The sequence below is a fragment of the Corvus cornix genome, chromosome 23 (genome assembly GCF_000738735.6).
Source record: "Corvus cornix cornix isolate S_Up_H32 chromosome 23, ASM73873v5, whole genome shotgun sequence".
Classification (NCBI taxonomy): domain Eukaryota; kingdom Metazoa; phylum Chordata; class Aves; order Passeriformes; family Corvidae; genus Corvus; species Corvus cornix.
Genome location: NC_046352.1, coordinates 4,225,413 through 4,238,614, shown reverse-complemented (window position 1 = coordinate 4,238,614; position 13,202 = coordinate 4,225,413). Strand labels below are relative to the sequence as shown.

At 62.7% G+C, this 13,202-nt stretch overlaps 1 long non-coding RNA gene across 1 annotated transcript; it reads right to left on the bottom strand.

Moving 5' to 3' along the window:
* Nucleotides 1–5,950: 5,950 nt before the first annotated feature.
* Nucleotides 5,951–13,202, bottom strand: LOC120411224. Its single transcript, XR_005603608.1, has 2 exons — nt 12,604–13,202; nt 5,951–11,321 (listed from the first exon to the last, which is right to left on the bottom strand). It is a non-coding gene; the product is annotated as an uncharacterized LOC120411224 (long non-coding RNA).

Genomic DNA, 13,202 nt, shown 5'->3' with positions numbered 1-13,202 from the left:
GTGTTCCTGCATCCCAGATGAGGGATCAGGGGAGGGAGAGGGACCTTGAGCTCAGCTCCCAGGGGACTTGGGGACAGCTCGGAGCCCCCTGGGGTGAACCCGGCTGCGTTTGGGGGTTCCAAAACCCTAAATCCAGCGAATCTCCCACTCCTTGGCAGCGGCCCCGTCCCGGCGCGGGGCCCTGGGGACACCGCGCTGTGTCAGCAGGACGGGTCCCGGGGGAGGTGACAGCGCCGTGTCCCCGTGACATCAGCGCGGGCCCACGGAGCCGGTCCTGCCACGCGTCCCGGGCACAGCGCCAGCGCCGCCCGCCGGGGCACCGGGCACGCCCCGGGGCCGGAGCGCGGCAGGACGGGACAGCTCTGCCCCATCCCCGTCCCAGCAGCGCCGCGATCCTCCCGCTCAAAAGCCGGGATTGGCTCCTAAAGCCGCGGGGCTGCTGCTGGGGGACATCGGGGGCTGCCAGGCCGGGGTGGTGCCGGTGTCACCTGGAGCCAGGGGACAGAAGGGACATTCGCTCCGAAAGCCACCCCGGGGCCGGGCTGTCCCCCTGGGGCTCTGTTCACCTGCTGGGGGTGGCTTTGAGTTCTTTTTTCTTTCGTTGTGATGGACAATCCCACCCCTTTTCCTGGGAATTCAGCTCCTCAAGCCCCCCCGTTCAAATCCCGAGCCCGCGGGCCCCACTGAGGGTCCCTTTGTTGTGCCCCTGCCCGGCCCTCCCCTCTGCTCCCATCCCGATTGTCCCGGGGCTGCCCGGGACCATCGGGACATTCCCGGAGGTCACCCGGGTCACCTCAGCAGGCAGAGGGGGCGGCCCCGGCCAGGTAAAGTTTCGGGGCATCCTTTGATGAGGAGCAGGCCGGAATTCCAGCCCAGCTCTCCCAGGATCTTCCCCCCTCGTGGCACTCCCAGGTTTCTCTCTTTAATTATTTTTTACCTTTTTTTTTTGTTGTTAATTATCAAATTGTTGGAGGCCCTGCTGGGAACAGGAGCAGGGAATCGTTGTCACCCTCCTGGGCTGTGCCGAGACAGGGCAGAAGTGTCACCCCTGGTGTCCCTCTGGAGCAGAATTCCAAGTTTTCCATTGGTTTATAACTTTTAAACTCTCCCAGGCACAGGGTGGGATTTTTGGGGGGCCCAGGATGATCCTGGAGGGCCCCTCCCAGCTCGGGATGTTTTGGGATGTCCAGCAAACGCGGATCCCAAGGGAATGTGTGAATCCTGAAGTGGGAATCGCTCCCTGAGGCCCGGCTGGATCCTCCCCTGAATCCCAAGGAGCATTACCCAGGATTAACAATTCCAGCACGTGAGGAAAGCTCGGCCGCGTCCTCGAAGGCTTCTCTGGCAGGAAAAGTCGGGAATCCCGGCCAGTGTGGGAAAAGAAGGGAAGGACACGGCCCAGGCTCCCGGGAAGGGGCAGGAGCAGCACAGGGCAGCCCAAAGTCCCCAAAAGGGAGCCAGGATCTGTCCCAGCAGAGGGACAGGCGATCCCCAGGCTCCCTCTGGCATCCAGAGCCGCCCTCTGAGGTGCCCTTTTCCGGCCGGGAATGCTGGAAGGAGCCTCCAGAAGGAGCCGTCCCCATCCAGCCCCTGCTCCCCGTGGGGGAACCTGGGCGGCAGCGAGCCCGAGGTGTGAAAATCCCGATGCAGGTATTTCCCCTCCTCTTTCCCAATCCCTTGGCTCAGGGCAGCTTTCCACCTGCTCCACCGCAGCCACCGGAGCCCTCCAGGTGGGAACCGGCCCGGGAGCGCTGGGAATGCTCAGCACCCCTTTTCCAGGGAGGATCAGGCCGGAATTCTGCGGACTGGGGAGGAATTCCCTCGTGTCCCCATGCCGAGAATGATGGAAATTTTCAGGGAGAAGCCAAAGGTCCTTAAAAAAGCCCCAAATCCCGAGCCTGGAGAGGGAGAAGAACCTCAATCTGCTCGTGTGGGAGAACCTCATCCCAGGACCTGGCGCCAGGGAATCCATCCCAGCCGTGGCTCCAGGGGCCGGGATTTGGGTGCGGGCTGGAAAAAAGCTCTGGATTCGCTCCGATCCCGCGGATTCGGGGAGCTGGGCTGGGCTGGGCTGGGGGAGGCCGGGCTGGGCCGGGGGGAGGCAGAGCCGCCCGCGCCTTTAATTCCCGCAGCGGCGGCGCGGGGCTGGAGCGGCGCTGGGAGTGCTGAGTGTGTAGCCCTGGGACAGGCGCGATGCCTTTGATTTCTTGGCAGGTTTGGGGTGGGAGGATTTCATCAGAAAACACGGGAGGCTCCAGTCCTGCCCTGGAACAGCCCCCGGACATTCTGGCCACGGCAGCAGCCAAGGGAGGCACCGCCTGCTCCAGGAGTTTCAAGGAAGCCGTCCCGGGCCGGGAGCTTTGCCCAGCTTGCAGAATCCTTGGCTCCAGCCGGATCCTCCATCCAGGCAGAGGCTGAGAGGTTCCTGCAGGTAAATTCTGCCTCCCTGCCCCCTCCCTGCCGGCCCGGGATGCAGCAGGAACCTGCACGTCCCGGGAAGTGTGGTCACCACCCAGATTTCCAGGATGGAGCCTCAGCTCCACCATGAGGAGCGTTCCCAGCCTGAGCCCCTCTGGCTCCAGAGGGACAAAAACACCTGGGAGAGCCTCGAATCCAGGCCCTGGCATGGGTAAACACAAAAAGGGGGAATTTCTAGTTGGATCAGGGAGCTGGGGATGCACCGAGCACAGCTCAGCACCAGGGAGGGATCCTTGGGATCTTTTGCCTTTCCATAGGATCAGAATATCCCAGCTGGAAGGGACCCACAGGGATGACGGAATCCAGCTCCCAGCCGTGAACCAGAACAGATCCCTTTGGCCCAGGTCATGGATCCGGGAAGGAAAACACCCCTGGCACTGCGTCCCACGAGGACGGAACTTCACGTGTTGGGATCCAGGCAGATCCTGCCCGGCTCCTGCCCTCAGCATGACTCAGGCTTCCCTCAATCCCTGTTGTTCCCCAGCCCCTCTGGAATCATCAGCATCCTCAGGGACCCAAGGAGACCTGGAGGCTGTGCTCAGAGTGTCCCAGAATGCCTGAGATTCCTTTTTCCACGGAAAAATGTTCCGTGCTGGGCACTGCGAAGTGGATCCGGAGGTGGGGATCCCCACGGGGGATCTGTTCCCATTGGGATGCTGGGGGTGCCCCCACGTGTCCCCAGGACCGGGGGGAGCTCTGAGCGAGTCCAGGTGGCCATCTCCAGGGAAATCCAAGGAAATCCAGCTGGAAGTGGAGCTGGAACAAAACTCCCTCCTCAAGCACCTGGAAAAGCCGGAAAAGTCCGAGGCTCTCTCCGGAATCACAGGCTTGGCCCCAAACCCGTGAGCGCTCATGGAAACATTCCCCGGCCTGGCCTGGATTTTCCGTGGGCTCTGCAGAGCTCGGGATGCCTCATCCCAGCTGTCCCAGAGCCCAGGAAGGCTCCCTGGCTCCCAGCGCTGGCGTGTGCCCGTTCCCGGCCGGAGCGGGATGTGACACGGGTGCCACCCGGGACTGGCCCCGCCGGCCCCTGGGCTGGCTCCAGCCGCGGGAGTCAGGAATTCCTGCACCTGGAGAAGATCCCGGGCGGATCCAGGGGCTGCAGGGATTGCTGAGGGATGGGAGAGGGGAGCCAGGGCAGCTCCCGGAGTCCCCCCGGCTCCGGCTCATCCCCTTTCGCTGTCCCTGAGCCTTTCCCGAGCTCCTCGTCCTGATGGGAATTCAGCCCGGCGCTTTCGGCCCCGTGACCTCCCCTCTCCTGCCTCTGTCTTCCCAAAAACCCGCGGCCCGGCCCGGCGCGGCCCTGGCGAGCCCCGGGGTGGCCGGAGGGGACAGGGACAGCGCTGGTGGCCCTGCAGGGCCGTGATGGGGAGCCAAAAGTCCCCGGGAGCCGCGGGCGGTGCCACGCGGGAGCTGGAGCGGGGCCCGGGAGCTGCTGCCACGTCCCGGGGCTGTCGCCACCCTCCCGCTTGCTCGGGAATTCTCCGGGATATCTGCGGGATTCAGGGCACCTGGAGCAGCCTGACCCCGCTCCCGCCGGGGCTGCCAAAACACCGATAAAAAATAAAGAATAAAAAAAAATTTAAAATTTAAAATAAATAGAAACATTTAAAATAAAATAAATTATTTTAAAAATAATAATGAATGCCCGCTCGTCCCGGGGAGCCGGGACAGGGAAGAGGAGGAGGAGGGAGGAGGGAATCCATCCTCCATCCTCCATCCTCCATCCCCTCTCCCTCCTGCCGGGGAGGCACCGCGCGGGGCGGGATGCGGCACCGGCCCCCTTCGGTTCCACGCCAGTCCCGCTCCGGGACGAGCCCCGCGTTTCCATGGTTCGTTATCCATGGAGATCATCCTGCGGTTAAATCCCGGGAGAGGGGAGGCAGCGCGGGGCTCCCGGCCCTGCCCCCGCCCCGAGCCCGCCCTGGGCCGGCTCCGCTTTCCCCCGTTCCGCTCCGGGAATGGATTTTCCAGCGGGCAGAGAGCGGCTTTGGAATGAGGGAAAACAACAGGGATGAGGAACATCTGCATAAATTCCTGATCCACGTCCAGATCCCGCGGAGGAACAACAACGCAGCAGCTCCGGGCTCGGGGTCCTTTCATCCCCTGATCTGTTCGTGAACGGGCTCGGTTTAAAAGTTTAAATCGGTTTAAAAGTTTAAATCGGTTTAAACGTTCCAGGGATTCCCGGGGGCCCGGAGTTCCCTCTCATTCCTGTTCTGTAGGGAAAAGGAACGGGACTCTCACGGACTAGGAGTCTTCCCACCCAAAAATTCAGGGAAATGGGGATAAAAACATTAAGGAGGAAAAGCCTCGCAGTGAGAGGAGAGGCTGCGGGGAAATATTGGAATTCTCGGTGTGGCCCGACCCCTTCCCACCATTCCCGGGGCCTGGGAGCTCCTGAATCCCGGGTTTGATTTGGGACAGGAACTCTCCTGGGGGCAGCTCCGGGAGCCGGGGCCGTGCTGGGATAAAGGGATCCGGGCTGGGATTCCCTGCCCGGGGCAGAGCTCGGACTCTGCTCATCCAGAGGGGCACGAAGGGATTTCTTCCTGCCCAGATCCCACAACTTCCCCGGCGAATCAAAGGCCGAAAACGAAAAGAGAAGAACTTTCAAAGAACTGAAAATAAAAAGAAATCAAACCCAGCGATTTTAATGGAGCCTCCCCGAGGGGAGGGAGGGAAGGGAGGCAGCGACAGGAGGGAGGGATGGAGGGACCCAGGAGCTCCAACTGGATCCAGTTTGGATTCCAAAAGGTCGGGAACGGCCTGGGACCTCCCACTGCCCGGGGCTGCCGGGATTTGTGGGGATCCCTCCGAAATCCCTGCTCTGCTTCCAGCGCCTTTTCCCTCTCAGCCGGGGCATCCTTTAATTATCCCGCGGGTAAATTTGCAGTTAATTAATTAGCCCGTGTCGGAGAGGGCTGAGGAAACGCGAGTGCGGCTGAGCGCTGCTCCCTCGCAGTTCAATTATTGTCATTAAACATTTATCTGGCGTTGCCGGCAGGGTTTGGGGTTTGGGAGAGATTAAGGAAAATTTCCTGCCTGGAAGGGTTTTGTCATCCCAGGGAGGCAGAGGAAGAACTCCGGGACTGACAAAAGGGATGGGAGGGATTGAGACAATGAATAAATAAAGATAATCGGGAGTTTTTTGTAGGAAATAGCTCTGAGGAGGAGGGCGGGGAAGCGGGAGGGGAGCGGAAACGCCGGGATGGGGCAGAGGAGCTCCGGTGGAGGTTTGGACACGGGACGGGATAATTCGGGACGTGGAGAGCACCCAGAGCAGCAGGTTCTGCCCAGAGCTCCCTGCAGGGAAGCGCAGAACAAATCCAGAACAAACCCAGAGAACAAATCCTGACAGGATTCAGCTCCGGGTGCTGAGGAGCACTCAGGGAGCCTGGGGTGTAACGAGCCCCGGTGGTTTATCTGGGGCTGTGTAACCCCACAGCGCTGATCAGACGTTAATCAAATGTTAATTTGATTAATTAATTCCTTTAATGGCCGTCCAAGCCTCGTCTTCCCTCTGGAGATGGGGAACGCGACAGTGCTGGATCCCGAGGATTGGTGGCCTGTCCCTGTCGCTGTCGCTGTCCCGCTCCCTGCCCACGTCCGCAGCTCCGTGACCTGCATTTCTGGGGCTGGGATGTCGCAATCCCGGGACGCGCTGTTTACTGGGAGCCTCCGCGGTGCCACCCGCTGGGATGTGGCGCAGGGGACACGTGGTGGCCACGCTTGGAGCCGGGAATGCAGCAGCGTCCAGAGGCCCCAGAGTGGGATGAACCCTCTGGATTTAGGGACAAAGAGTTAAAAAAAAAACCCTCCGAAAGAGCCGAAAGGCTCCCGAAATGCGCTGCCAGCGGCTTTGGGCCGCTCTCCTGCCCACACCAGGAGCAGAGGGTGGCGCTTCCAGAAATACTTCCTGGGGGAGATCCAAACCCCCAAACCCGGCGGCCTGGACGCGCTCCAGGGGTTTGTGTTTTGCTTCCCCGGAGCCGGCCCGGGGCTCCAGCGGGCAGAACTCGGGCGAGCCGCTCCTGGTGCCGAGCCAGACCCTCCGAACCCCCCCAGCTCCATCCCTCTCCCGTTCCAGAGCCTGACCCCGGCCGTTCCCGGGACAGGGAATGCGATCCCGCAGATCCCGGCCGTGTCCCGGGGTTTTCTCTCCCTCCCAGGCTGGACCACACGGAGCCACTGCGGAAAATTACCTCAGATTAATTAAAAGTGCGGGTTTGAAGCTGCTCAGTTAAAGCCCGTTCAGCTCCCGATTCAGATCTGGGCCTGGAATTGGGTTTAATTCCATTGAGTTCAGCACTCCCGGGGTGAATCAACCCCGACCACATCAAAGCGGGGTTAATTCCCAATAAACGCGTTTAATGTGGTTTCATTCCTCCCCTTTCAAAGGGAACGCAGATCGACTTCCCTGGATGTCCCCAGGGACACAAACCCTGCCGAGGAAGGGATTTAAATCCCCCGGGAAATCCCACCTGGAGCTGGGATCCGGGCTGGGACCGAGCCCTGGTTCAATTCTCCCTCCCGGGTAACTCCGCGCTGTCACCCGGCCGGGATCCAGGATTCCGGGGACCCTCGGGATGTCGGGATCGGCTGGATCCCGCTGCGGGTTTGTCCCCGGGGCAGCGCAGGGATCCGGGAGCATCCCCGCGGGGCCAGCGGAGATCCTGGGATGCCATCTACAGGGATAACGCCGCTCAGCACCGGCTGGGATCCCGGGAATGCGGGGCCGGGCACATCCCGGGAGCCCCGAGCTTAAGGAAGGAGCTCTTTGAAAATCCCGAGCCCGGGGGGGTGGATGTGGAGCCGGAGGGGAGGGATGTGGGGCTCTCCAGGGAATCCCGACCTCCAGCTGCTCCAGAGGCACCACCCGGGCATCCCTGGACACTTCCAAGGGCAGCAGAGGCTTCTCCTGGGACATTTTTCAGGCTCAGGCCCTTCCCTCAGCCGGGCTTGGTGTCGAGGAGCTTCCCCTGTCCCGAGGTCGGGAGCGATTCTGTGGCGCTGTGTCCTCACCCCAAACACAAATCACGGCTCCCATTCCTGGTAATTGCCTCCAATCCCGTTCCCTTTCCCTTTCAGGAGGAATCCCAGCAGGACGAAGGTGCCGGGGCGGTTTCTGACCTGCACTGGAGCCCCGGTGAGGTCAGAACTTCCCAGGAGTTATCCAGCTCCGGGCTGGGTTTCCAACCCTGAGCCAGCTTTTCCTCCCATCCCGCTGGATTTGGTGACTTTGGAGATCTTTTCCACCCTTAAAGATCTCTGATTCCATAAATGCCCCTTGCAGGGGCTCCGGGAGCCCACAGGGATCAGGAGTTCCTTGGGATACACACGGAATTCCTGCCACAAACCTTCCCCCATCCCAGACTGTGAGCTGGGGCTTCCCAAGGGTTGTGGATTCCCCATCTCTGGAAGTGTCCAGGCCGGGCTGGACGGGGCTTGGAGCACCCTGGGATAGTGGAAGTTGTCCATGGCAATCCCATGGATCCCATCCCATGGATCCCGTCTGGCCGCTCCGAGCTGGGCCAGCTCCTCGTGTCCAGCAGCTCCTCGTGTCCACCCTGGCCAGGGGGACCCGTTCTGCTGCTCCTCATTCCAGCGGGATGAATCCCGCGGGTTTCCATGGCCCAGCCTTGCATCAGCAGCCGGGAATTTCTCTGGGGCGCTTGGCCGGGAGCAGCGAATCCATCCCGGTGTCACCCGAGCCGGGTACAGCTGCCCCTCTCCTGCGGGAGCAGCGCGGGGAACGGGAGGCACTGGTTGGGCTGGAATTGCTCTGGTGAGCACCGGGCTGGCCAGGAATCCCAGGAAACTCCAGCTCTGAGCCTCGTTCCCTGGAAATGACCCCAAGAGGGTCCGGTCTGCCCCCAGCCCCCGTTTTGGGGTCTCTCCTGCAGCTCCCTGGGAGGGCCGGGCAGGGCCCAGCTCGGAGCATTCCCGATCCGCCGCATTCCAGAGGTGCCCTGTGAAGTGGGAATGCCCCGGGCCAGGCCGCTCCTCAATCCCGAGGTGCCAGAGCGCTGTGGGTTGGGAGAACTTCGGAAGAACAGGTCGGGGCTGCGGGACGGGGTTGGGAAAGAGGGGAGGGGAGCGGGGGGACCTGGGGTGTCACCTCCGCTCCTGGCAGGGCAGGGCCGGGATAAGCCCAGGGATTCGGGAGCCTTCCCGAACAGGGAATGTTGTTATTCCCGGCACCCCCGCTCCAGAGGGGCTCTGGGAAGGTCACGGAAGGTTTTCCAAGCTGTGCTGCCTGGAGCTGAATTCCCAAAGCGCCGAATCCGCCGCGACTTCCCGGCCCTGAGTGGAGCTCCAGGAGCTCCTTGCTCCCGGCTCCGCGGTGTGGGAAGAGCCAGGGAGCAGCCGGGTTCCCCTTTGTCCCGGCAGCTCATCCGGAGCCGGAGAAAATCCCGGAGGGAGCTTTTCCGTGAGCTCACCCTGGCTCAGCGCTCGTTGTGTGACCTCATTCCCGCGACTCCACCACCACAGATCAGGGAATCACAGCAAGGATTGGCCTTAAACTCCATCCAGGTCCAGCCCCGTGCTAAGGCAGGGACAGCTCCCATTCCCGGCCCGGCTCCCAGAGCGGGGATCGCCCGTGGAGCTCCCTGGTGCTGCCGGTGCCGGCCCAGCGCGGGATGAGCTCACCCAGGAACGTGCCGGGAAGCCGAGGCCTCCTCCGGGATGTGTCCATGCCCACGAGGAAGGAAGTGGAGGGGGATAAATCACCTCCTTATCGGGATCCGGATCTCCGCAGGGATCCGAGCCCGGAGCTTTTCCTGCCAGCTCCGCGTGGGGAAGGCGGGCACGGCCCGGCCCGCGCAGGGAGCGCAATTAGCGCCGGCTGTTAATGAGGGTTCAGCCCGCAGCCGGCAGGGAATTGGCCCCGGCTCCTCTCCCCTTGGAACTGTTTGCTCAGGCACCATCCCGCTCCCAGCCAGGCCACCTATGGAGCGCTCCGTGGGGAAGGAAAACACCGCTCCAGACTCCGCCGGCACCTCCTGGAGCCCTTATCTCATCCCTGGAGCCCTTATCTCATCTGGGAGTCTGGGAGCGTCACTTCCCCAAGGATCTCCCTCCAACAGTCCCATGGCACCTGGCACTCCGCGGGTGTTGGCTCGGAAAATCCACAGTGGGATCATGGAAAGCGTCCCTGAGCACGCGCCGGGCTCTGCTTCCCACCCAAATCCCCTTCCTCGGCTGCCAGGCGGGGAAAAGCAGGGAACAAATATCGGGAGAGCGTTTCCCGGCCCTGCCACCGCCACCAGTGCTGTCCCTGCGTCTGTCACCTCACCCCGGCGGCACTTTTGGGCTCCCCAGAGTCCCTTGGAAGCCTGTGGATGAGGGATGACTTCCAGGCTGGGAAAACCCTGTCAGGGCTTGGCGGGAAGGGCTGGAATTCCCGATGGGCTCCATCCTCTCCTTCCTGCTCCCGGGTGGGTGCCTTTGGGACAACAACAGCTCCCAAAATTCCGTGGCCCCATTTTCCCCTGTTCCTGCCCTTTCTGTGCATCCCACGGAGGAATCCCAGGGATGGAGGCCGGGGAAGCGCTGAAGAGGAGGATCTCGGAATCCCAGGAGGAGCTGGGATGGGGCAGGATCCAGGCCCAGCTTTGGTGCAGCCGGGATCAATCCCTGTCCTGCTCCTCAGCCCCACTGGCGAGGAAAGGATCTTTTCCAAACTTCAGCCCCGATTCCTGCTCCCCGGGCCCGATCGAACGGAATCCCAGGATATTCCCTGGCTGGGGGCTAAGTTCGGGAAGGTGTTTCCTGCCCCGCCTGCACTCCCCGGGATGAGGAGGAGTTCAAAGCTCCGTTGTCTGCGGAGCCCTTTGAACCCGGCCGGGGCCCTGGGCTGGGATTGGGATCTGCAGCTCCAGCCCAGCCCCTGCAGGGAAAGGAGCCCTTGGGAGCATTCCCTGGGATCAGAGCCGGCCCTGGAATGCTGCTCCAGGCCTCGGTTTCCCCTCTGGAAGGAGGATCTGCCGTGTGGGGCTCGAGCACCCCGGAGGCTTCTTTGGGTGGAGAATGGGAGCTGTTCCCATTCCAGGACTCATTCCCTGCCTTCAACACGGGCATTCCAGGGTTTTATGGTGCCGGGCCCCTCTGCCGGGCTCGGAATGTGCCCAGAGCTCCCGTCCTGGAGGAAATCCTGGAATGATCCCACTGGAGCGATTTTTTCCTGTCTCAAGAGCTCCCCACCCCAAACAGACCCAGGGATCCGGGGAGAAGAGGGAACTCCCTGACTTCCTGAAGGGAACATCCCAGAGGGGTGGTTTGACCCCAGCAATCCAAGAAAAACGCCCTGACCATATCCCTGAACATCCCAAACCCTGGGATTGTGTCTCTTCCCCCTCCCCTGGCCGAGGCCTCCGCTCCCAGGGCGAGATCCGGGCCGAGAATTCCCATCCTCCCCATCCCGGGCTCAGTTATTCCATTAAATCCCTCGGAGCGAAGTCCTTATCGGCGTTTTCCTGGCAGCTCCCAGGATTCCCCGTCGGGAACGGGGACACCAAACCTGCTCCGGGGTTTAGGGAATCCCATCCTCGCTCCCTAGAGGATCCCAGCCATCCCCGGTGCTGGGGCTGGGAAAAATCCCCCCGCGCCTGGATGTGATCCCAGAGAGGATCCCGGGTGTGTCCCGGGCACTTCTCCCAGCCGAGCGGGATTTATTGGGATTTATCGTCCCCCCCCGAGGTCAAACTGGGTCAGGAACTTTTCCAAGAGGGGATTCCCGGAGCCTCCTGCTGCTGTGGGAAAGGCTGGAGCGATTTTCCTGCTTCCAGTGAGGAAAATCCCGGCTGGAGCTGCCTCCTGATGGTGCCACCGCAGCGAACCTGGGGAGCGTGGAAAAACAGGGACACCGGGACGGTGGGAATTGCATCTGGAAAAGACACAGAAAGCCGCTCCCAAATCCCACAGAGAGGCCGTGCATCCCTCAGAACCGGAGCAGGGAAGAATCCCGGAGCTCTGGAAAGGGTTAATCCCATCCAGGTGAGTCCTTTCCAAGCCGAACTCATCCCATCCCGACCGCAGCCTCCAAATCCCGCCGGAAAAGCTCCGTGCGCTGCAAAATCAGACTTGTCCCGAGGAGCGGCGCGCCCGGAGCGGCTCCAGTGTCACCTGTCAGAGCCGGGGCCGCCTCCAGGGATGTGGGATCGAGTTACGGGAGAGGAACCGCCGCTGGAATTGGCCGCAGCTCCCGGCCCGCCGCATTCCAGCTAAAAAAAAAGGCGCCGGGCTTTGATCTCCCGCTCCGTCTGCACCGCACGGAGCCAGCGGGAGGGGCCGGAGCTGAAAATTCCCTGCTCCAGCCTCTTCCAGGGCCGGGAATCAAAGGCGAGGAGGGGGCGGGCACGGCGGGATGAAAGCGGAGCCGGGCCTGGCACGAGGGAAGATCCCACAAGGAGCCGGGCCCGGGCTCCTCTCGGGCAGGGAAGGCTCCGGGAGCCCGGGCCCGGCTGGGAGAAGGGAATGGGAATGAGCCTGGAGAGGTTTCTGCGCTGCCCGGCTTTGAACGGCGGCCAGGACGGCTGGAAATGAGTCCGTGGCTTGGGAATGGGCTGTGGATCATCCCCGGTCCGGCCCCGAGGTCACACCGGGATGGGCTCGGAGATGGGAATTCGGCTCCCGGGAGCCTCGCGTGGAGCCGGGGAGGGCTCCAGGCAGGAACCTCCTTCCAGCGGCATTCCCGGGCGAAAAGGGGCAAAGCCGGGTCAGGGCTCTGCCCCCGGTGCTCCTCCCTACGCAGGGATGCTCCAGATGCGGAGAACAGCTGGGATGGGGCTGGATGGGATTCCCTGGATCCCTCCCGGGCTTCCTGCACTGCCCTGGGAGAATCCGTTTGCCCCCTCTGGGCTTTGTTGGCGCAGTTCCCGCATTCCGGGATGCATCCCGGTTTCTCTGGGACCATCCCTCCCTTTGCAGCGTCCCACTCTCATTCCTAAGCCCCCATTTCCACAAAATTCCCAGTTCGTGCGGCTGATGAGGCCGAGAATCCAATTTCAAGCCCTCGGGGGCCGAGCTGTGCCTTCCCCGAGTTTCCCGGGATCTGGGATGGGCAGAGGGGCCCTGAGCTCATTCCAAGCCCCGCTCCCGCTCTCTCGAGCCTGCTCCTACCTGCAGACGGGAGCGGGCACAGGGAGCGGAGCCAGCCCCGGATTCCTTGGAATGCTGCCGCGGGATCCTGGGCGATGCCGCTCGCGCCGTGGGTGGCGGAGCCCCCAAACCCCCCGGAGGGGCGGAACGCGCTCCGGGGGTGCCACCGCTGGCCCCCGGCCCCAGATCCCGGGATTTGGGATCACCGAGTCCGACTTTACACGGCCTGACACTTCCGTGGTGCTGGAGCCCGGGCCATTCCCGCTCTTCCCACTTTCCCCGCGGGATTTCACAATTACTGGGAAAGTTGAGAGCCTCCCCTGGTCCTGACCAGGCCCCTGCTGGGCGCGGGGTTGTGTTGGGGTTTTTGGGGAGAGCCTCAAGGGGTGGCAGCGACCCCACAGCCGCTCCCAGCTCCGTTCCCACCACCCCGGGCCCGGCGCGAGGCTCCTCCCGCAGACCTGGAGGCACCTCTGGAAAACCGCGGAGCGGGATCCAAACAAATTCCGGGGCGGCTCCCCCGCCGCTCCCCGGATCCCGCGGGCTCCCGGCTCCCGCCGCTGCCTGCGCTGGTGGTGTCCCCATGTCCCTGTCCCCGTGACACTGTCCTCATGTCCCTG